The 22113-nt window shown below is 40.8% G+C and overlaps 1 protein-coding gene across 8 annotated transcripts in view; it reads right to left on the bottom strand.

Annotated features, from left to right (window-relative positions):
* Positions 1-22113, bottom strand: part of MGAT5 (alpha-1,6-mannosylglycoprotein 6-beta-N-acetylglucosaminyltransferase) — a 324876-nt gene that overhangs the window by 209264 nt on the left and 93499 nt on the right. For 2 of the 8 annotated variants that reach the window (XM_055261075.2, XM_055261077.2), the window contains exon 1: positions 8253-8402. The exons of the other annotated variants lie outside the window; for them this stretch is intronic. The gene's annotated coding sequence lies outside the window, so the exon portion shown is untranslated. Of the gene's footprint in view, positions 1-8252; positions 8403-22113 lie in introns of those variants that run through there. 8 annotated transcript variants of the gene reach the window in all.

Here is a 22113-nt window from a genome sequence, read left to right as displayed (position 1 = left end):
TTCACAGGTATAAAGAAGACAGATGGAAAGCGGATGGGGGCAGTGTTCATCTAAATACAGTTGGTGTTAAAAGGTGAAGCAGAGGAGGAGGAAGGGACAGGCAAAGCAGCTTTAGAGGCAAAGCAGGCCACTAGAGGGCGTGGATGGGGGAAGAGAAAACAAACATTTGATGATTTTATCCTGACTTAGTCTCTTAGATGTGCATATTACTGGCAGGTGGACAAAAGGGAAAGAGGACAAGAGTGAGAAGGAAGCTGTGGTTGCTGGAGCAGATAAGATCTTCACATGTTCTATGAGTTTCATTCACCAGGCCCATACGATATTCACAGTTGACAGAATTTCCTTAACAACAAAAAAAAGGCAACAGCGGTAACTCCAAGAATTCTGAGGGGCTGGGCGCAGTGGCTCATGCCTGTAATCCCAGCACTTTAGGAGGCCGAGCGGGGCGGATCACGAGGTTGAGAGGTCGAGACCATCCTGGCTAACACGGTGAAACCCCGTCTGCACTAAAAACACAAAAAATTAGCCGGGCGTGGTGGCGGGCGCCCGTAGTCCCAGCTACTCGGGAGGCTGAGGCAGGAGAATGGCGTGAACCCGGGAGGCGGAGCTTGCAGTGAGCCGAGATCGTGCCGTTGCACTCCAGCCTGGGTGAGAGAGCGAGATTCCGTCTCAAAAAAAAAAAAAAAAAAAAAAAAAAAGTATTTCAACCAATAGTTAAAAGTTTCTGGAAATGATTCTAATTCCGATATTTTCCACGGTACTTCAGTGACTTCATAGCCCCTGAAAGTCTTTTGAAGTTTGGTTGAAAGAAATGGTATTTGAAAGATGACTTAAGGGATACACAATCCATCCATTGCTCTAGGTCGGCTTTGCCCAACCTCTTATGACCAGTGAGGCTTTTAACAGTAATATATCATCTCTCACTCATACACACACACACACACTCCCACCCCTTACGAACTTTTCAGTCATTTCTCAGTGTTTACATATATATGAGAAAGATAGGGTATTAAAGTCATAATCCATTTCTGAAACAAGGTATTGAAAGTTTATGAAGTTCATTTTGATACCATCTTTGCTAAAGTTCCAAATGATTAATGGCAAATTACCATTTGCCCATTTAACCTGTAACACACAGCATTTCACTTAATTATGTCAGTAAAAAAGTATAATTTGTCAATAAAATTCATTCTGAATTTATATACTTGTTAGTACATGTTTGGTGTGGGGACCAAACGCATATTCAAAACAGAGAGCAATCTACTTACCACCCCCAACTAGACAAAATGTCCTATGTTTGCATTTCTTACATCTGGACTTCAAAACAAATCAAAGAGTTTATAAGAGAACTCATTGCTTCCTTTGAACATGTTTTCTGGCAGAATGTTCACCCCATTTCCCAGGAAGAAATCATAGTGGGGAACTATGCCTGCTCCTTCTTTGGGGTACTCACAGTTCTCCCAGAGGGGGAAGGACAGCATTTCAGCTTGAACAGGCTGCTGGACACACTCTCTGTTCCTGCTCCCACGGGTTAAATGGGCAGAGCCCACCCACAGATGCTCAGCCATCACCTGGGTGGCTATGAAGATTACATTTAGGGTGGATAAGGAAGTCTTACATCCAAAACACATCTCCCAACTTTGCTTTACACTAATAAAACTGGTACTATATTTTAATTTTTGTCTAGCTTCTTCTGTTTCTTCTAGTTCAGAATCCAGAAGGGAGGAAGGATGTGATTAATCGCCATCTCCAATACCTCAAAAGTTTATTTTTATATATTTTTTCCAGTTGTGTTTCTAAATATCAGGCTAAGACAGGTGGTTTTCTAGCACCTATTTGAAAGCATTTCTCCACAAATAACACACTGCAGGTGTATGAATCTTTAGTCCTAATAAATTAAAAGACAAAATGACTACAAGTCATAATATTTTCTATTTCTAAATATTGATTTTTTAAAAAATACTATCAGATATGCCAAAAGATTTCAGATGAATGCAACTTTTGAGTACAGGGAAAATAACGTGAGGAAAAATCAACAGAATTCTCATATACTCCTCAATAATTTATACTTCAATCTAACTTTTCCTAATGCATCCTGTCTTTGAACAACACTCCATTAAGAACATACATTTTTTTTACTGTAATGTAACATATAATGGTCCAAACCTCACAGACCGCTAGTGCAGATCACTCTTCCGACTGCAACTAACCACCATATCCAAGCTCTTAATAAATACTAGTAGGCTTTCTCTCTTCCATCTTAAGGGGAGATCAGGGATTATATATGTAAATACATACTTTATGTCCTTCAAACATACAAATGGTAAAAAAACATATCACTTTCATTTTAGAATGAAAGCTCAGGGCACCCTCAAAAATCCCTAGGGGGTGAGAGCCACCAGATGGGAATCACTGCTCCAGCTGTTCCAAATTCCTGCATTTGGCCTGACGCTGGACCACATGTCTTATAAGAGATCTTCAAAGCAATGCATATTTGACCTTAAATATAAAGCAGTAAAAGAAAGAAGAGAAAGGCCAGGTGAAACACATCACTGGGTTTACTGTAAACACGTCAAAGGTTTTGCTCATTATACAATTTATGTATCCATGAAGACTTCGGAAGAAATTTTTTTTCATCTTCATATCAAGAATATTCATCTAGGTATCTGAACAACCAGTTAGATCGACACACTACAACATAACTGACAGTGCTTCCCTCTTCAAGAAGGCTGGCAAGAAAAGCTCACCATCCACTTCCAGGAAGTAAAGTGGACTCACTGATTTTTTGTATAAATCCCACTCCTGACTCATTTTCCTACTCTCTTCTCCTTGTCTTTTTTCTTACTTAATGGTAAAGTTATTTTTATCTTCTTGTATTACATGTTTTACTCCTTTTTGGAACATATCATAATTAAACAAAAAGAGAAAGATAGCTATGGTAGGCAGAATACCGGCCCACCCCCCCAGATCCATCCACATCCTCATCCCCAGGACATACATGGCAAAGGGAAATCAAGGTATTAGATGGAATTAAGGTTAATCAGCTGACCTTAAAAGGGGAAAAAAAAAAAAAAAAAAAAAAAAGAGTCTAGACTACCCAGGTGGGCTCAATGTCATCACAGGGTCATTAGAAGTGGAAAAGGGAGTCAGAGGGTAGGTAAGGAGGATGTCAACAGTCTTTCCTCAAGACGGCTCAGACTATTAAGTGATTTGCATAAATCAAGGTTATTGATTCAAGAAGTCTGGTTAACTTGGTTTCTCTGGTAACCTTTGGTTCTATTCTAGTAGTAATCAGATTACGAATTTAAGAAGAATGAGGGAGCTCCCTAACAAAGGTGACAGCCCCAAAAAGTAATTGATAATACTGAGGGGGAAACCCCAAGATATATAGAGCAGAAAAGAACAGGGCCGGGCGTGGTGGCTCATGCTTGTAATCCCAGCACTTTGGGAGGCTGAGGAGGGTGGATCACAAGGTCAGGAGATCCAGACCATCTTGGCTAACACGGTGAAACCCCGCCTCTACTAAAAATACAAAAAATTAGCCAAGTGTGGTGGCATGTGCCTGTAGTCCCAGCTACTGGGGAGGCTGAGGCAGGAGAATCGCTTGAACCTAAGAGGCAGAAGTTGCAGTGAGCCGAGATGGCGCCACTGCACTCCAGCCTGGGTGACAGAGCAAGACTCTGCCTCAAAGCAAATTAAATAAATAAATAAATAAATAAATAAATAAATAAATAAATAAAATAAAACATGTTTAGGGCAATATTTCTTTCTTTGTTGTTTGTTTTTGAGAAAGAGTTTCACTCTTGTCACCCAGGTTGGAGTACAGTAGTGGAATGATCTTGGCTCACCGCAACCTCCATCTCCTGGGTTCGAGAGATTCTCCCACCTCAGCCTCCCCAGTAGCTGGGATTACAGGCATGCGCCACCGTGCCTGGCTAATTTTGTGTTTTTAGTAGAGACAGGGTTTCACCATGTTGGCCAGGCTGGTCTTGAACTCCTGACCTCAGCTGATCTGCCTGTCTCAGCCTCCCAAAGTGCTGGGATTATAGGCATGAGCCACCACACCTGGTCTAGGGTCATATTTCATCAGGGCAACAGCCTTGTATGTCTCAGAACTGCCTGGAAGCATCGCATAATGACACCACATCTTTCCTAAACAGGATGTAATACAGATTTGCGGGATGATCCCAGAAAAGTCTTATAGCTGAACTCCTGACAACGATACATAAATAAGACATGACGAGGGTGGGGAAAGCACAGATAAGGTCAAAGGCCACATGTGTCATTTGCTATCACATTGCTTCTCCTCTGAACCTCTCCTTTATGTTTCCACCTAACTTTATGCTCTATGAAGGTAAGATAATCTTAATTACCACTATAAGAAAAGCTAACAATTACGGACCATGATCCTTAACAGACTTTTTCTCTCTTCTAATGCTTACTTTAAGCCTGTGAAGTAGGTGCTGACTGTCTCCATTCGGAGTAGGGAAAATTGAGGCACAAAGAACTAAGCAATCTGTTCAATGTCACATAGCTACCAGGTAGTACAGCTGTTGTAGACTGGGCATCAGGCTCTTTAATCAGTGTTCTCTAGTGCCTCAGTACCTCTCAGAGAGCTTCATACTTAGAAGGTCTCCAAACTTATGAAATGAATAAATGGAACAAGTCTAGAAAAAAAATGAGAGGAGGCCGGGCGCGGTGGCTCACGCCTGTAATCCCAGCACTTTGGGAGGTCAAGGTGGGCGGATCACAAGGTCAGGAGTTGGAGATCAGACTGGCCAACATGGTGAAACCCCATCTCTACTAAAAATACAAAAATTAGCTGAGCCTGGTGGCACACGTCTGTAATCCCAGCTACTCGGGAAGCTGAGGCAGGAGAATCACTTGAACCCAGGAGGCAAAAGCTGCAGTGAGCCAAGATCGCACTACTGCACTCCAACCTGGGTAAGTTGCTCCAACAGAGCAACAGAGCAAGACTCCATCTCAAAAAAAAAAAAACAAAAAAAACCAAACTGCACTTCAACCTGGGCGACAGAGCAAGACTCCATCTCAAAAAAAAAAAAAAAAAAAAAAAAGAGAGAATTAAATCATTTATATAAGTTGAGTTCCTTTGAGTGACAGGATTTCCCCCCGCCATTTCATCTAGGAAACTCTGTTCAAATGAGCCAGGTAGGTATTATGAATTCCCACCTGGGGGAATGTTTCAAAAAGCAGTTTCTCCTTTATCCTCCTCCCCCAGTACTGCTTTCGTCATTGGAGGTTTGGTTTATATCTGGAAATTTAAAAAGAAAACTTCCCAGATTATTCTGCAAACATTTACTTATATCCTTCCCCCAGCCAGTGGAGCATCTCTGCTAGGAGGTGTCTTGCCTCCCATGACAGAGTAGACTCCAGAATGGCCGAGAGGGAAGTCTCACATGAGGGACTTAATTTCAAAGACATTAGGAGGCACAAGTAAAATTTAGGCAGTGAGCAAAACAATTCTTTTAGGGCTCAGCAGCCAAGTACAGACCAAGAGGGTAAAAATTCACACACGCGCGCACACACACACATACACAAACACTCCTTCTGCATAACCTACCTATCTACCTACCTTAAACTTGCACAGGCTATCCTGAGGAAAAGGAGAGATTACTAGCACATTTGTTAGTTTAGAAAGATATCAAATCTTACCATTTTTCTCTTGCAATTATATCAAAGTGACATTAGAGTATCTTCCACAAGATGAAAACTATATAAAAGGGTGGTAAGAGGCCAACTAGAGAGTTGCAACCTCATCGGACAAATATTCATGGAAGGGGCTTGCTGGGTGCTCCCAATGATGCTAAAGTATTGAGGAGAAAACACCGAGGGTCCAAGACAGAGTCCCTGCACTTAGAAACATCCTCCAACCATGCACACACCCACCACCACTCCCACAGAGCAGCCAGAACATGCTGAAATCAGGTGCCCTATTGGCGTGTCCCTGTATTAGTCTGTTCTCACACTGCTAATAAAGACATACCCGAGACTGGGTAATTTATAAAGGAAAGAGGTTTGACTCAACAGTTCAGCATGGCTGCCGAGGCCTCAGGGAAGGGAAAGCAAACATGTCCTTCTTCACATGGTGGCAGCAAGAAGTGCCAAGCAAAAGGGAGGAAAAGGTCCTTATAAAACCATTAGATCTCATAAGAACTCACTATCACGAGAACAGCATGAGGGTAACCGCCTCTGTGATTAAATTACCTCCCATGACACGTGTGGATTATGGGAACTAAGATGAGATTTAGGTGGGGACACAGCCAAACCATATCAGAGACTCTTTTGGGCTGCAGAGAAGCCTCAAGAGGTTTCATGGAGATCCTGTGGCCTAAACTGGGTCTCATCCCTTCATATCCCTCCAACTAATCTCAAGGTCCAGGCTAAACACCAGGAACACAAGGTGAAGAAAACGAAGTTCCTGGAACCACTGCCTGCAAGCTCCAAGCTTTCTCTGCAGTCATGGGACCTGTGAAGAACTCTGAACACTGCACAGAGTTCCAGGGCTACAGGCAGGGCTTTGAACAAGTCACATCTCAAAACCTTGGTTTTGTCTGCCCATAAAATTAAGCAGCAGAAATAGGTGGTGTCTGAGGCTCTTCCATTTTCAACTTAACTGAGAAAAACAGGTCTGTATTTTCCAGCTACTTGGATGTTTTCACTACTTCAGAATGATAACACTCACAGCCTAGAATGTGATTGTGGTAGGAAGGGGAGGGGGAGCAACAGACAGAAACTGAGTTACAGTGAGAATTATAGATGAATGAAGTTATTATGCAAAACAGAAAACCAAAGCTAATTTGACTGTGCCCCCTCCCCTTTTATCCCTTGCCTCAAATACACTAAATCTATGTCACTTGCCTCTCATGACCACTAGATTTATAAGCCCATTAAAAATACTTTTATAATCACTCCCTGCAAAAAAAAAAAAAAAAAAAAAAAAAAAACCCTATTATCATAATGATTTAAATCCCTACAGCAGTACAGCAGGATCTGGGGTGGGGAGAGTTTATTAATACCTTAGCAAAACGTGCCATGAATACATCATTTGGATATTCATTTTTTTTAAAGTGCCCTGATTTTTCCCAGGGTGTTCAGTTAACATTTAGCTCATGGTGTTACTGGCCCTGTCAATTGGATTAGGTTATTTTCCTCAATTCCTCTGCTCTGTGGCTCTTCTCTCTCTCCATCAAAACCCACGCGAGGATCAAGCTGAGGTATTAGTTTCTCAACCCTCACTGGGTATCACGATCATGTTGGGGAAGACTTTTTAAATACAAATGGTAGCCCTCCCCAAGATCATAATTCAATTAGTCTACACAGGGCCAGGAAAGCAGTATAATTTAAAGCAATTCCAAGAGACTCTAAGGTGTAGCCAGAGTTGAGAACTATTGATCTAAGATAGCCACCTTCCCAGGCAGGTAAGTGGGTAGAAGGGTACTGAGGGAAGAGAAACAGGTATGAGGTGGGGGAGCATGGCAGGGGAGACGGGGGCTGTGTTGAACCAAAGACCAGGCACCCCTCCGATAGGGCAGCCACTTCTCAGCTCTAACCACCAGACAACTTGAGCTAAGACATCCCGGGTTAGCCAGATCTTCCAATTTTCCAAAGAAGCCAGAAACCCAGAGTTTTGGTCAAATCTGTGTATTTTTAAATGCTGGTGCTAATTTAGATTAAAAAAAATTCTGGGTGGTCCAAATAAAACACATCTGCAACCTTCCTTACAACCACCACCCTAAGCACTTGAAGCTGGGGAGTCTTATAAAAAGACTGAGGCAAATATACAAGACCTTGAATTGAAAGCAGTTTACAATCTCACTCACCTGCTCAGTCCACCTCATGATAGGTGTCTGTTACTTTATCCTAATTGCTCAACTATTCTGGACTTTCTAAACAGCAGCTGGTATTTTTCTCAAATACTGACTTCTGCTCATCACTTTCAAAGGATTCTGAGCACTGGCTTCCAGCCCTCATTCACCACCCAACACAAGCTTGTGACTTAGTCACACCTTATTGCCAATCCCAAGAAACGAAGGGAATTTAAAAGCACCTGGTGAGAGAGAAGGAGGCCTCAGAATCCAGAAAGCCTAAGTGACTTACCCAGGGCCACAAAGACTGTCAAGGTAAGGTGAACAAACTTGTCCCCATTGCTCACCCTAGTTGAAGGACACAGCCATATTGCTGTGTCTTATGTATGGACCCCCATAGTCTTATAATTCTTGATACATACATACATTTGACTTTTAGCTTTATGATCTGCTCCCTGTTGAGATTCAAACTTCTTGAAGGAAGAGATTCCAATCTTTCTGTGAATTGACTACTTAATATTTGTTGGGAAAAGTCCCTGTAGCCCCCTTGGTTGATAGAGATGGCTGCTGGTGGTGCCCTTGCAAACTATAGGCATCACTGCTCTACGAGTCTCTTGGAAGAACCTGTAAGTCTTGACTCCCACCAACCCCTGCCCCCAGTCCCCAGCTTCCTTCTCAGCCAACTACTTCATCACATCAATAACAAAGTATGAGAAACACAGAAAAATGAAACACATGAGCAACTTTCAACTGACTGTTTCCTTCTCTCTTTGGACCACAAAGTCTCCCTGCTCTACTGAGATTATTACCCATCATGAAAGGACATAGCATCTAGTGTTCTGATTTCTCCACTCAGAGATACACCTCAGAAGGCAGCTTCTCAGCTGTGAAAGAAGTTGGCCTTTGCAATCCTTTCTTAGAAGCCTGCTTCGGAATTATTCAAGAGAGCCAGAGCCAAACCTACAGTGTTGTGCATGGATAGAGAGGCAATCTGGTGTGGCAGAGAGGCTTGGGAATTAGATTCAGATTAAAATCTCTGCACTGACATAAGTCAGCCCTGTGTCCTCTTGAAGTTACAGAAATGAAGACCCAGTTTCCTCATCTGTAAAATGGCTACCTGCAGGGTTTACATTTGCAAAGGGCCTAGTCTAGTGATCAATCCTTGATGAGAGTTACTGGAGAAGTCTCATGACTCCCACGATGAGCCCCAGAGGCCTCTGTGAGTAAGGTGGAAGGACCTGGTCTTCTGCCTGATCTAAATACATTAAGATCTGCCTTTGCTGACCTAGTTTCATTTTAAAGCAGTTGTGGTTTTCTTTCTCCCCTTCAGTTCCATTTCTCAAAGGATGTAAGCATATCTGTGTGAAACACATAAAAAAAATGCACCAAGTGTCAGCAAAATGTTACTGCAACTGAGAAAAAGGAATTTTCTATCTTGTCCATCAGTTTTGATGAGGAAGCAAAGCAGACTAGCCCAATTCCTAGCATTGGTAAAGACTGCTACTTCAAAGAATTTTCTGGGTCAGCACCTAAAAGTCTGAAATCCATTCCACTGAATTCATTATGACCCATAGTAATACCCTATCTCTCAAGGCAAAACTACAATCTGATTCATTGCATAGAGCCATTCCCTGGTAGACACTATATTTTAGACTAATGAATAAAACAAGTCCAGAAAACAAAACAAAACACAAAACCAGCCCTGTGCCCTTATATTTTACAATCTACATAAAACAAAGTCAGATTTACACATACCTGGAAAACAATTCACAGTGACATCATTTCAAGCTAACTGAATCTTGGATTCAAGAAGAATCAATGTCTATACTATTCTTCTAGCATAAAACCTGTTGTGGCAGTTTTAACTTTTTAACTTAAAGTTATGACCTCAGGTCACTAGATAGAATTACGTTACTCGAATGTGTTCTTGGCAAGCTCTTTGGGGATATAATTCACTCTACAAGGAAAAATGGTAATTGCCACCAGTATCTCACACACATGTACATACAAGACACATCATAACCACCACCACCCACAGAATCAAGAAGACCCATGCCATTCTTAAATGAAAATGTGTCCCAGTTAAGAAATAATCTAACATCTCAGGTTAGCAGGAAGTGCCACACTCCAACCTAGCAAGAAAAATGGGCATTAAAAAAATTACATAGGTCTGTGGTCTATAAACAGTAACCTATTAGCATCAATTTCCTGGTTTGGTATTGAAATTTGGGGGAAGATGGGTCCATGGGTCTCTTTGTACTATTTTTACAACTTCCTGTGAAATTATTTCAAAATAAATTGTTTTCTAAGCATTACTTATTGGGTATTGTCCTGTTTGGGGACATTTTTCAAGATGTAGAAGCCCTTTCCCAAGGCCCCTCTTCAGTTAATGGGTCCAGAATAGGATCTACACCTAAATACTTTGAAAAGGGTTCTGGTTCCTAGATGATCTGAAACTCCTCCCCTGTTCAATAAGAACCACCACCAAATGGGAGGTAAATCACTGAAGACATTTAACAGTGCTGAGGCCGCCATATTTGATATTGGCTGCTGTGTAGAAGATGGGTTTGAAGGTTGGAGCCCAGTGGGGTGGCTCATGAAAATCTGGGTGAGAAATGAGTCCAATAAAGGCCTGAACAGGGTAGTGGCAGTCCAGTCATAATAAGTAAAGAAACCAAACGCTAGAAATATGTAAGAGGTCAAATCAGCAGGACAGTGGGCAATGACTAACTGGAAGGAATAAGGGAAGAGGAGGAGGAGGAGTAGCATAGAATGACCACTAGGCTTCCAGCTTGGGCAGCTGAGGAAAAGGTGACATGTCATTCACCAAGACAGGAAAATGGAGGAGCTGGTCTGTGAGGGAAGATGGCTGCCTGAAGCTTCCACACAGCAAAAGTGGTGTATCATGTATTTCACATAGAACCATCTTTGTCTAGGGAGGTAATTCCTTCTTCTTCAACTCACTGGGTAGAAAGTACCAGTGGATAGACAACTTGGCACAGCAGGCAAGAAGGACCAGCCACTACTCAGCCATGTCAGCCACTTGGCCCTGCCCTGGTCAGATCATTTTCACAGCCAGTCACAAACCCAGTCATCTGACCCCAAATACCTCCAGTGGGTAGAGAGCTACTCAACCAAGCTGCTCTCCACAGGTTCTAGAGGGTCTGGGCTTCTAACATATCTATTAGAAGAACTCCAGAGGGTGGACGAGGGGAAACATCCATCAAGAAATCAAGCAACTAATCATTTCACTTTGCCATAATCTCTTTAAGAAATGGTGTTCCAAAGTGAAAGGAAGAATTTCATATGAAAGGACATCAAGACAGCCTATTGAAGATCTTGACATGGGAATTTGTACATTGCAACACAGAAAGCATTTACCACCCACCACAGAGGAATGCAGTTTATTTGATAATTATTTGTCTAGGTTATAAACCTTTTTTGTAACAGTTTACTGAGATATAATTCACATACCATACAATTAACCAATTTAGAATGTACAATATAATGGTTTTTACTGTGCTCAGAGTTGTACAAGCATTAGAACAATCAGCTTTATAACTTTTCTCCCATGTAAGAGCTAACCAGGCTCAACTCTGCTTAGCTTCCAATATCAGAACAGGCTAGACACATACAAGGTAGTGTGTCTGTAGAGAATTTCATATAACATTTTATCATACCCAAAAGAAACCCATACCCTTTAGCTACCACCTCCTAACCCCTCCTCCTCCCCACTCTAGCTCTAAGCAAGCACTCATCTACTTTAGTGTCTCTACAGATATGCCTATTCTGGACACTTGATATAAACAGAATCATAATATGCAGTGTTCTTTGACAGCTTTCTTTCACAAGGTCCAATGTTGTAGCACATATCAGTACTTCATTTTGTTTATAGCCAAACAATATTCCATTGAATAGATGTATCACATTTTGTTGATCTATTCATCAGTTGATGCTATTATGAATAAAACTGCTATGAGCATTTCTGTATGACTTGATGGGTGTGTGTGTGCGTGTGTGTGTTTTCATTCCCCTTGAGTATATACCTAGGAGTAGAATTACTGGGTCATATGATAACTCTGTATTTAACATTTTCAGGAACTGCTAAAATGTTTTCCACAGTAGCTACACCATTTTACATTCCCACCACCAGTGTATGAAGGTTCCAATTTCACCATATTCTTGCCAACACTTATTTGTCTCTTTAACAATTTTTTAAATTGACAAATAATTGTACATAGTCAAGGGGTACATAGTAATGTTTTAATACATAGAATGTGTAAAGAGCAGATTAGGGTAATTGCATAGCCATCATCTCAAACATTTATGATTTGTGTTGGCAAGGTTCAATATCCTATTTGAAACTATATATTATGGCTAACTGTAGTCATCCTACAGTGGTACGGAACACTAGAACTTATTTCACCTATCTAGCTGTAATTTGGTATCCTTTAACACAAGGGTCCCCAACCCCCAGGCCGTGGACCAGTACCAGTCCTTGGCCTGTTAGGAACTGGGACACACAGCAGGAGGCGAGCAGCCAGCAAGTGAGTATTACCACCTGAGCTCCACCTCCTATCATATCAGTAGTTGCATTAGATTCTCATAGGAGCACGAACCCTGTTGTGAACTGCGCATGTGAGGGATACAGGTTGCACATTCCTTATGAGAATCTAATGCCTGATGATCTGAGGTGGAACAGTTTCATCCCCAAACAACCCCCTTCATCCGTGGAAAAATTATCCGCCATGAAACCAGTCCCCGGTGCCAAAAAGTTTGAGGGCTGCTGTTTTAGTAAATCTCTCCCTATCTTTCCCTTCTCCCGTCTTTCCTATTCGTCTTTTTGATGACAGTCATCCTAACAGACGTAAAGTGCTATTTCATTGTGGTTTTGATTTCCATTTTCCTGCTGACTAAAGAGAGTGAGCATCTTATCTTTTCATGTACTTATTGATTATTTGTATTTCTTTTGGGGGAAATATCTGTTCAGATCCTCTGCTCATTTATTAATTGGTTCATCTGTCTTTGTCACTGAGTTGTAGGAATTATTTACATAATTACGAGTCTCTTACCAGATATTACTTGCAAATATTTTCTCCCATTCTGTGGGTATGTTATGAATGTTCTATTTTCAATACATAATAGTGATACTTTTCCTTTTTAGTTCATAAGATGATTTCATCCATGTCTGTCCAGTTATAAAGTATTAAAATGCATTTAAATCATTTTTCTAACAATTCATATCTCCATTTTCTGTGGCATTTTTAACATATATGGGCATATCCTGTAAGCTCCTTAATATATCAGTTATAGAATATTTTAAAAGATAAAACCATGACTTTTACAAATATAAAATAAATACATCAAAGATCTTATTTAGCTGATTAATTAATGCAGGAACCAGAAAGATGTTACAACAGGTCCAAAGAATATGAAACATACATGTGTGTAGGCAATCAGGAATGCCGATCTGTTAATATATAAAAATGCTTTTTGGGAGGGATCAATAATACCTCTAACTGGGCAAAATTCATGTGCAATTCTATGAACAAGAACCATTTCCATTACTATCACTTTCCTATAACTTGCCAAAATGTAAACCAGTTCAAAGAAAATGAAAGACAAAGATAACCTAGAAGGTTGCATTAGATTTTAATCTGTTTTGCCCATTTCTGAGTCTTCCACAATTTTTTTTTTTTTTTTTTTTGATAAGGTTTGTTCTATCAGTTAGGGTCCAATGAGCAGATGGAAAACATACTAATTTGAACAGGGAAAGCTTAATATAAACAATTATTAACTACAACCTGGGATCCTGCTAATAAGATGTTGACTAGTAAGAAGTAATGCAAGGAACTCTAGATCACACAGAAAGGTCAGATATAAGGAGTAATCACTATCCCTCAGACTGAGAAAACATCCATGAAGAAGATGAAATATCCATGAAAATACCCAGCTGGGGGACTGAGACTCTGACTTTGTTGGAGAAGACACAACTACAACTCACTAGATGGCAGAAAAGTCACTGAGGTGTCCTCTATGGTGCCAGAGAGCTGATCACAGGGAGGTAGCACACTGGCAGCACTCTTCTACAAGACACCCCAAGGGGGTGTCAGAGAAAGCTGCTGGCCACCACACATCATAAAAGAAGGTCACCAGAGAGGACACACTCTGGAAGAGCCTTCCCAGAAACCACTGGAAAGCAGGAAGCAAAACTCTCTGCCTCCTGCAATGTTTCTCCAGCGCCCTCTACTGGCAAAGCTTAACATTGTATCAGCTTGAAAGGAAAAATATTCAAGAGGCCCAGATCCATTTTCACAGAGCAAGGAAAAGGGGTGAAGTTGAGAGGCCGTAAGTCAATAAATGGCATTTGTACTAGACTCAAAAACATCTGGGAAATGTCAGATATTTATCCGGGGGAAAAACACTTATTTATTCTCTGGCTAGAGGACCTTTTAGGCAACTAGGGCACCAAAAGTAAAAATAAGGATTCTTAACAGGGCTTTTCTTACCCTATAATTTGCCAAGGGCAGACTCTAAGCATTTAAACATCTACAATGCTAAGAACAACTCTCAACTTTCCTGTGAAATCTGTCACTTTCCCCTTCCAACAAACACCTTACTTGCCACTGCACACATTCTCTTCTACCTTCCTAAACACACACACACACACACACACACACACACACACTCATAACTAACACACATTGTTCCCGTGACTGGTCTCACACAAATGCTGTGACCTTCTGAAACTATGCCTTAAAACGACGACAAGAGGATCCCCACCTTTCCTCTTTTATCAAAAAGATTGCTCCTTCTGTAAAAATTTATCCCATTTTGTGCTAAAATTCTCATATGGAAATCATCTCTTTGAGTCTGATATTTTCTGGGTCCAATTCTTCACTGTCTCGAGTATTTAAACCAGGCTGCATTCTGTCTACCTAAGGTCTGGCAGGTGAGTGAAAAGCCTGCCAAACAGCCCTGTCTAGGTAAAATAATGTGGCTCATTCCCACCTGTTCTGCCCCAGAGCCATTGCCAAAACCATCTCATTACCACCACCAGCTGCCACTCCAAAGCTCATGGATGGTCTGAAGAATACAGTGGTCCCTACCTGCCACGAACCAGAACTCTTTTGAGTCCATACAAGATGCTAAGAAAATCACAGCTGAAGAGGATCCTAGAGTAAACCAAGAGCCTTCCGTTCTCGAGAAAGCTTTCCCTCCCAAGGTCACACCCAGGAATGGGCAATGCAATTCAAAGGTAAGTAGATATGTGTTAGTGTTTATCTTTTCCAGAATACAGCCTATACCCACACTAACAAAGAGGTTTGAGAGGTATTATTTTTTATTTGTTTTAGGCAATAATTTGTAGCTCAGTATTTGAGTGCTCATACATGCTGAACTCTGCAGTGAATGAGTAAAAAGTCAAGTCCTACCTGCCAGGAATAGCTAGTCTCTGAAGCTTACCACTGTAGGTTCTCATCTTTGGCCTCAAGAGGAAGGAGCAACCAAAATAGAGTAGTAAGACCATACCCAGAGCTCAATCCAGTATGGGCTTTTTTAACTATCTGTTTCCCCAAAGACAAGGAGCCACCCCAGGGTCAAGTTTCTCACTGTTGCAGTCCATAATTGACAAGGAGAGAAGAGGCAAAGCCCTGAAATACAAAGCCCAAGGATGTCTCTTATCAGAGACATGGGATGGCAGATGGGAGCCATTCTTTGTGTTATCATTGATGGGCCAGAGAGAACACAACACCAAAGTTACACTCATTATAAGGACATACCCTTGGTATTTGATGCTAAACTAGAAGTCAGAGGTTAGGAAGTTTATTAGTTACCAACATTTGAAAAATGGAGATTTCACATAAAAATCTGAGTTTCTGGCCTCTCCAAAAAAAAAAAAAAAATAGGACTATCTGGTACCACAGAACCATTTTCCTGTGAGAAGACTTTGGCAGGAATGAAGAATTGGGGCATGGCTTTCCAATTTGCCACAGAACCCATGCAGGCTGCTTTACATGCCTGTGTGACCTGCCCAGCCCCTGCTGGTGTTTTAGTCATGTACTAAAGAACCATAAACCCCATAAGGGCAGGTCATGTCCATTTTTATCTGTAAGCATATTTCAACACACTGCCTAGCATACAGTTCCCAGGAACTGTGCCTGCTAGGCGCTAGGGGCTCAAATCAAATAAATGACTGCATGCACTCTACCAGACCCTCTGTCTACACTAGCTCATTTCATTCTTAACATCATGAAATATTTGCTTCCCATTTTACATGAGTGGTTCAGAGAATGGACTTCCAAAACCCACCTAGCTAGTAAATAACTATACAATTTCATCCCAAGTATATGTGACACCAAAGCAAAGGAGTATGTAAAAGCAAGTAGAAACATAGAAAAAGAATATGGGAAAAGCAAGTAGAGAGAAATACAGAAAAAGAACTTCCAGTTTTTAAGAAAAGGCAATAGGCTGATTGCAAACACTCTGGTTTCCCCCATAGTCTTTGTTCCATACTTATGGACAAAAAGTAGATTTGTTATATGGTTATTGCATCTCTCTTTTGCAAAATTCTTATCAAATCTTGCATTAAGAGAGCCAAAATCCACCTGCTAAATCTTCAATTAGGGTTAATTCTACTACAAGGATTAGTGACCATGCATCAACTAGGCAATTGGGAAGGAAAAGCTTTAAAGATGTAAAGATAACATGCCTTCCATTTGAGTTCAAAGACAAAAAGAGAGGGTAGTCATTCCATTTAAAGGAAAGCAGGAATCCTTAGCCAAGTGGCAGAACAGAACAACCACTCAACAGTAAACACTCTTCTCATAAGGCTACACACCAGCAGGTGGTAACTAAACAAATGACTGTTCAGGCTACTTAACACACAAAACGTGTTATCATTTGCTTTGAAGAGGAATCAGGACAGCTCCCAGAAAAGGTCAAAAGTCTGGTAAAGCTCTAAAACTCTTTATCATATAAAGTTGTCCACCTATCCTGGTACACTGTTAGTGACACCCCAGCAGTGGGATAAAGAACTACAGGCTATTCTCTCTGGCCCCTTATGCTATCACGAGATACAGTTTATTGAGATAAAGTTTTCCCTTTACATATTTATCTCCCTGGACCAGACTTACTAAATGTAGAAGCGGTGTCTTACTGCTTCTATCTCCAGCACCTCCTATAATGACTGTATACAATAGGCACTGTTATCTTCCCATCCTGAGACCTCATGGAAGGTAATAAAGAATTCTTTTCGTGATCTATACACTTGCTCATGAATACCCACAGAAAGGTACAAAACCAAATCACATACTGACATATGGATATATAACTAGATCACTTTGTATTAGAATTTATCAAAAAAATGATAGGAAATCAGAACTTAAACTAAAACACGGCAAGTTCATGCCCACAACACAATCCCTCTGAGATGCGGCCACCACTGCTGCCCATGAAACAGGCTGAGCCTGTAACTGCTCCTTGAACATCACTGCTGTGTGACTCGCGTGGGGATCTGGTCATTCAGATTCTGAATCAGCAAGCCTAAGGAGACTGCATTTCTAACAAGCTCCCAGCTGTTGCTGAAACTGCCAGTTTGTGGCCCACCCTTGAGAACAAAGGATCTAGGAGCACCAGTGGGAACCCATAACCACCTTTGTTCCTTGCAGCAGACACCACATTCCTTGAGTTAGCAGAGCTCTAGTCACAGAGGACAGAGCCTGATGCTGTGCCTTGAAACTGGAAATTCCCCCACCTGGCCCCACCTTTTTTTTTTTTTTTTTTTTTTTTTTTTTTGAGACAGGGTCTCACTCTGTCACCCAGGGTGGCATGCAGTAAGATCATCGCTCACTGAAGCCTCCGCCTCGCAGGCTCAAGCAATCTGCCACCTCAGCCTCCCAAGTAGCTGGAACTACAGGTGCACACCACCACACCTGGTTAATTTTTGAATTTTTTGTAGAGATGGGGTTTCCCCATGTTGCCCTGGCTGGTCTTGAACTCCTGGGCTTAAGTGATCCTCCCACTTTGGCCTCCCAAAGTGCTGAGATTACAGGTATGAGCCACCATGCCTGGCCTAGATTGGAAATTCCTAAGGCACCCAACAATCATTGTCCTTTATTCCATTAAGCATCTAACGGTCTATTAGCAATCAACCCTAAGAGGTAAAAATTGGTACAGGTAGAAAACTCTCTACCATAGCTTTTTTTGGATGTCATAGTTTTGGAGACCTAGACTGGTGTAACTCCAAGTGCCTAGGCTTTATTCTTAAAAGAAACAGGTGTGTGTTCCTATCCTTTTCTCTCAGATCACTCATTATCATTTCAAATCTCCCAAGGGGTTTCTAAATAACCCCGGCTGGAGGTCCTAATATTTGGGGGCCACAGTATTTAAGTAAAAGCTATGAACACTCTTCACCCTCAAAATTCACGGATACTAATGGTTTAACATTTTAGGTGTTTCACTGACTATATCCCAATCTCATTTATAAAAGGAGGCTGCCTCCCTGTCTTCCAGAAGACATACTTTAAAGACACAGGTTATCACTCATTCGTAGCATTTTACACAAATCCATTCTGACTAATACTTATGGGAGATACCCAGTACCGCTCTGGAAACTTCCCACAGATCATGAAACGCCTGCTATTAGGACCCGTATTTTATCTATCATTGAGCAAGATGACAGATGAATAAAACCCCAAATTTCAGGACAAAGCCACAACCTTGGGAACAATAAATAAATGCCATGATGAGCACTGCTCAAACCCATGTTCGGTTTGTAAACGGCATTTCCAAGGTAAACATCTTGTTTTAAAAGCTGCTGCTCTGGTTAAAGAAGGGTCAAGAAAATCTTTTTCTTTTAACTTATTTGGGTAAAGTATGTTTTTGTAAGCAAATTTACCTGAGTTCTCCAAAATTCAGATTGTAATTTTATGACAATATAGTTGTCTGTATAAGTTCAATAATAGTTTTTTAAACAATTGGAGACGATGGTTATTTTACCAAGACTGAAACTAAAATAGCCTATTTTTAGGTAAAGTTTCAGCAAAACCAACTTTAAAAGGAGTCTATACGGCCAGTCAAAAAATTTCTTGCTGCATTTTATGTAAATAATCAGGCAAGCATAATAAGCCTAAAACTAACCTTGCACATAAATTGTCCTTACTATAATATTCTCTTCAATTAAAAAAAAAGGTAGCCTAAAAACTGTTTCAAGGGTAAAACGTAACACTTATTACTAGATTTCAGCCCTAACTTTCTGAGTGCAGATTAAAGCATTATTTTTTGGCTACAATAATCCTCTAGAAAGTAGCAGATTATAATTTTTCTTCACATTTTTAGTTGGTGCCTAATGGAAGAGGTTCCTTTTTCTGTTCTAACTTACGAATTACTCTTTAAAATGTCAAAATATAAATGTTTTACTTCCAAGAAAACAAAAATCATGGTATTCTGAAGACCAGAGATAAGGATCTCCCTCATTTGGCATCCCACCGGCCCCGGATCTGTTTCATTGCTAAAACTATAGGAGCTACCCTGCTCTAGGCCCGGGGACAAACGCAGAAAAGGTGGGCACGTAAGATTGTAAGGTCCCGTTTGAGGATTAAAATTAGGACAAGATCAAACTCTCCAAATTAAGAAGGGGGTACAAAAAATGCCTAAACAGGTGGTAAAACAAGTTCAGTTGCCTTCTAAACTATTATGTGTCACTTTTGCATCCACGCCAGCCATAAAATTTTCTGCTTACTATAAAATTAAGGGAAAATATTTACTAACAGGATAAAATACTTTGTAACAAAGCCTCTTGGTTATAATACTCCCAATTATAAGTTGTGAAGATAAATATAGATATAGATATATACATATACATATTTTTAATTATTTTTCAGAACAATGCTTATGTTTTGTATAGCTAATTGCTGTAAGTCTAACAGAAACCAAGCTTACAGTAGCTTAACAAAAAAAGTTAAGAAGTTTTTTAGAAGTAATGCATGCCTGTCCACATCCATTCCTATGTGGCCTAGAACAATTAATTGGCTATAAGTCTTTTGACTCTTAAAGCCCTCAGCCATGGGGAGTCCTGCTGAAGAAAAAATAACACTGCAGAATTATATGACTTCTCCTGTGACAAAACCTTTTCTCTCCCAAATACTAGTATATGGTGCAATACAAAAGTGATGGGAAAAATAGATTCGTCTACTGTTAACAAGTCTATAACAATTTAAACACCAAGGACCAGGCACTTTTTGCATTTAATTTATACCCTCCTCAGGATACTATACCTATGGAGATAAATTGGCTGGAAAAGAAATTAAATTGATTAAATTCTAGTTAAATGTTGGTCCCACAATTTTCAAGTAAGATAAATCATAGAGTTCAAATAACCCTTAATAAGGAGGGTAAACACATTGTAAGTCTAATGAAAGACTATAATGATGCACGCAGGGTTTTTTTTCTGGCTGATTGGGTTGTTTACTTCCCTCAGATTGTACCTATAGCCCTGGACGCCCACATCTTCATCATCTTTATGATATTTGTTACTATATTAACATTAGACATTCCTTGTAAATGTTATGCCAGATACAGAAGGAAAGGCACAATTAAAGACCTGGATCATGATAGCTCAGAAAACAGATCTGATCCAGGATTGTTTTAGACTAAACCCTAGGCCTGACTCCATCTCACCTCTTAAAGAACTGGCTACTACATCAGGTCAGAGCATGTCTTCTCCCCATCATCCAAATCGCTAATATTTAAAACTATTACCATCGAATCAGAGGAACAAGCCTTTCCAGCACCGTGGGACCTGGACAAATGACCAGATAAGTCAACTCTAGGAATGAGTGTTCCTAGACCCGTGGGGCCTGCTGCTGTTGGCCTGCATATGCCTTCTGTGGAATGATTTTTGGCTAAGAGTGGGGGACTGAGGACTAAGCTCTGATTTTTTATCTTGCCCAAATTCCTATCTGAAAGGTCTGAGGAGACAGGCCCTATAAACCATAAATTCTCATCAGATGGGTTTTATTTGATGCTGTATATAGTGACTTACTTTCCACTCTGACTCTGGCATAACAAGTAAGAAAATAAAAAACTTTTACCCCAAAATATATTTCCTTGCCATACCTTGAAATTGTCCTGCAACATCTCTTGTGGGAAAAATCCACATTCTATAGAGAATCCCCTTTCCGCTTTGTTTTCCTTCCTTCCTTCCTTCCTTCCTTCCTTCCCTCCCAGGAGATAATCAACTAAGAGCCAGGCATCCTTTCAGGTCAGATAAGCAACATTTTACAACCTGCTCTCTCTCTCTCTCTGAAGTCTGCTGAGAGATTCTTCGGCACAAGAAAACTTGGTCTCCACAATCCTTTACCTTAACCTGAATATTTATTTCCATTAATCCCAGGTCTTTAAACTCAACCAATTGTCAACCAGAAAATGTTTAAATTTACCTATAGCCTGGAAGTCCCCACTTTGAGTTGTCCTGCCTTTCTGAACCAAGCCAGTGCATTTCTTAAATGTATTTGATTGAGGTCTCCTGCCTTCCTAAAATACATAAAACCGAGCTGTACCCCAACCACCTTGGGCACACGTTCTCAGGACCTCCCGAGGGCTGTGTCACGGGCCATAGTCACTCATATTTGGCTCAGAATAAATCTCTTCCAATATTTTATAGTTTGTCTCTTTTTGTCAAAACCCACATTTTCTTAAAAATCACAAGAAAGAGTGGGGCTCTTAACTGTTATCCACAAAAAAACTGCAGGACAGGGGGGTGGAGAAGCAGGAGAAGAAAACTAATTAAAAAGTAAATGGGGAAAAATTAGCTTGGAAAGGGCTTGCTGAACTGCCGACAGCGTGGAGTGCTGAGGTGAAAAACAAACGCAAAAGAGATCTGGCAGAATCCAAAAAGAACACCATCAGAATGAGCAATGAGGCCACAGCTAACTCCCTGCTACAAGTTAGAGTGAGAAGGAGTCAGTAACATACGTGAAGATGAACAAGGAAGTTCCCTGGACAAGAGCGAGCACACAAACTAGAGCAAAGGAAAGAGGAGGGTGAGGAGGGGAGAAGGCCGATCCCTGCTACAGAAAGCAAAAAACAGCAGCAGCGTGCACACACATACACATACGCACTAAGGACAGAAAATCTAACCCAGTGTAATCTGAGGCCTTCTTAAGGAAAAAAGAGAGGAGACCAAATGGAGATGGGGCACAATGGGCTGGCTAAGCCATCACAAACCAGCTCTTAATTACAGACTGAAGCCTTCCTGGTGTGTGGAGCAGATTTCCTGGCACTGGCG

The sequence above is a fragment of the Symphalangus syndactylus genome, chromosome 22, assembly GCF_028878055.3.
Source record: "Symphalangus syndactylus isolate Jambi chromosome 22, NHGRI_mSymSyn1-v2.1_pri, whole genome shotgun sequence".
Lineage (NCBI taxonomy): Eukaryota > Metazoa > Chordata > Mammalia > Primates > Hylobatidae > Symphalangus > Symphalangus syndactylus.
Note: the sequence above shows the minus strand (reverse complement) of the source record. Positions and strands in the feature narration are given on the sequence as shown.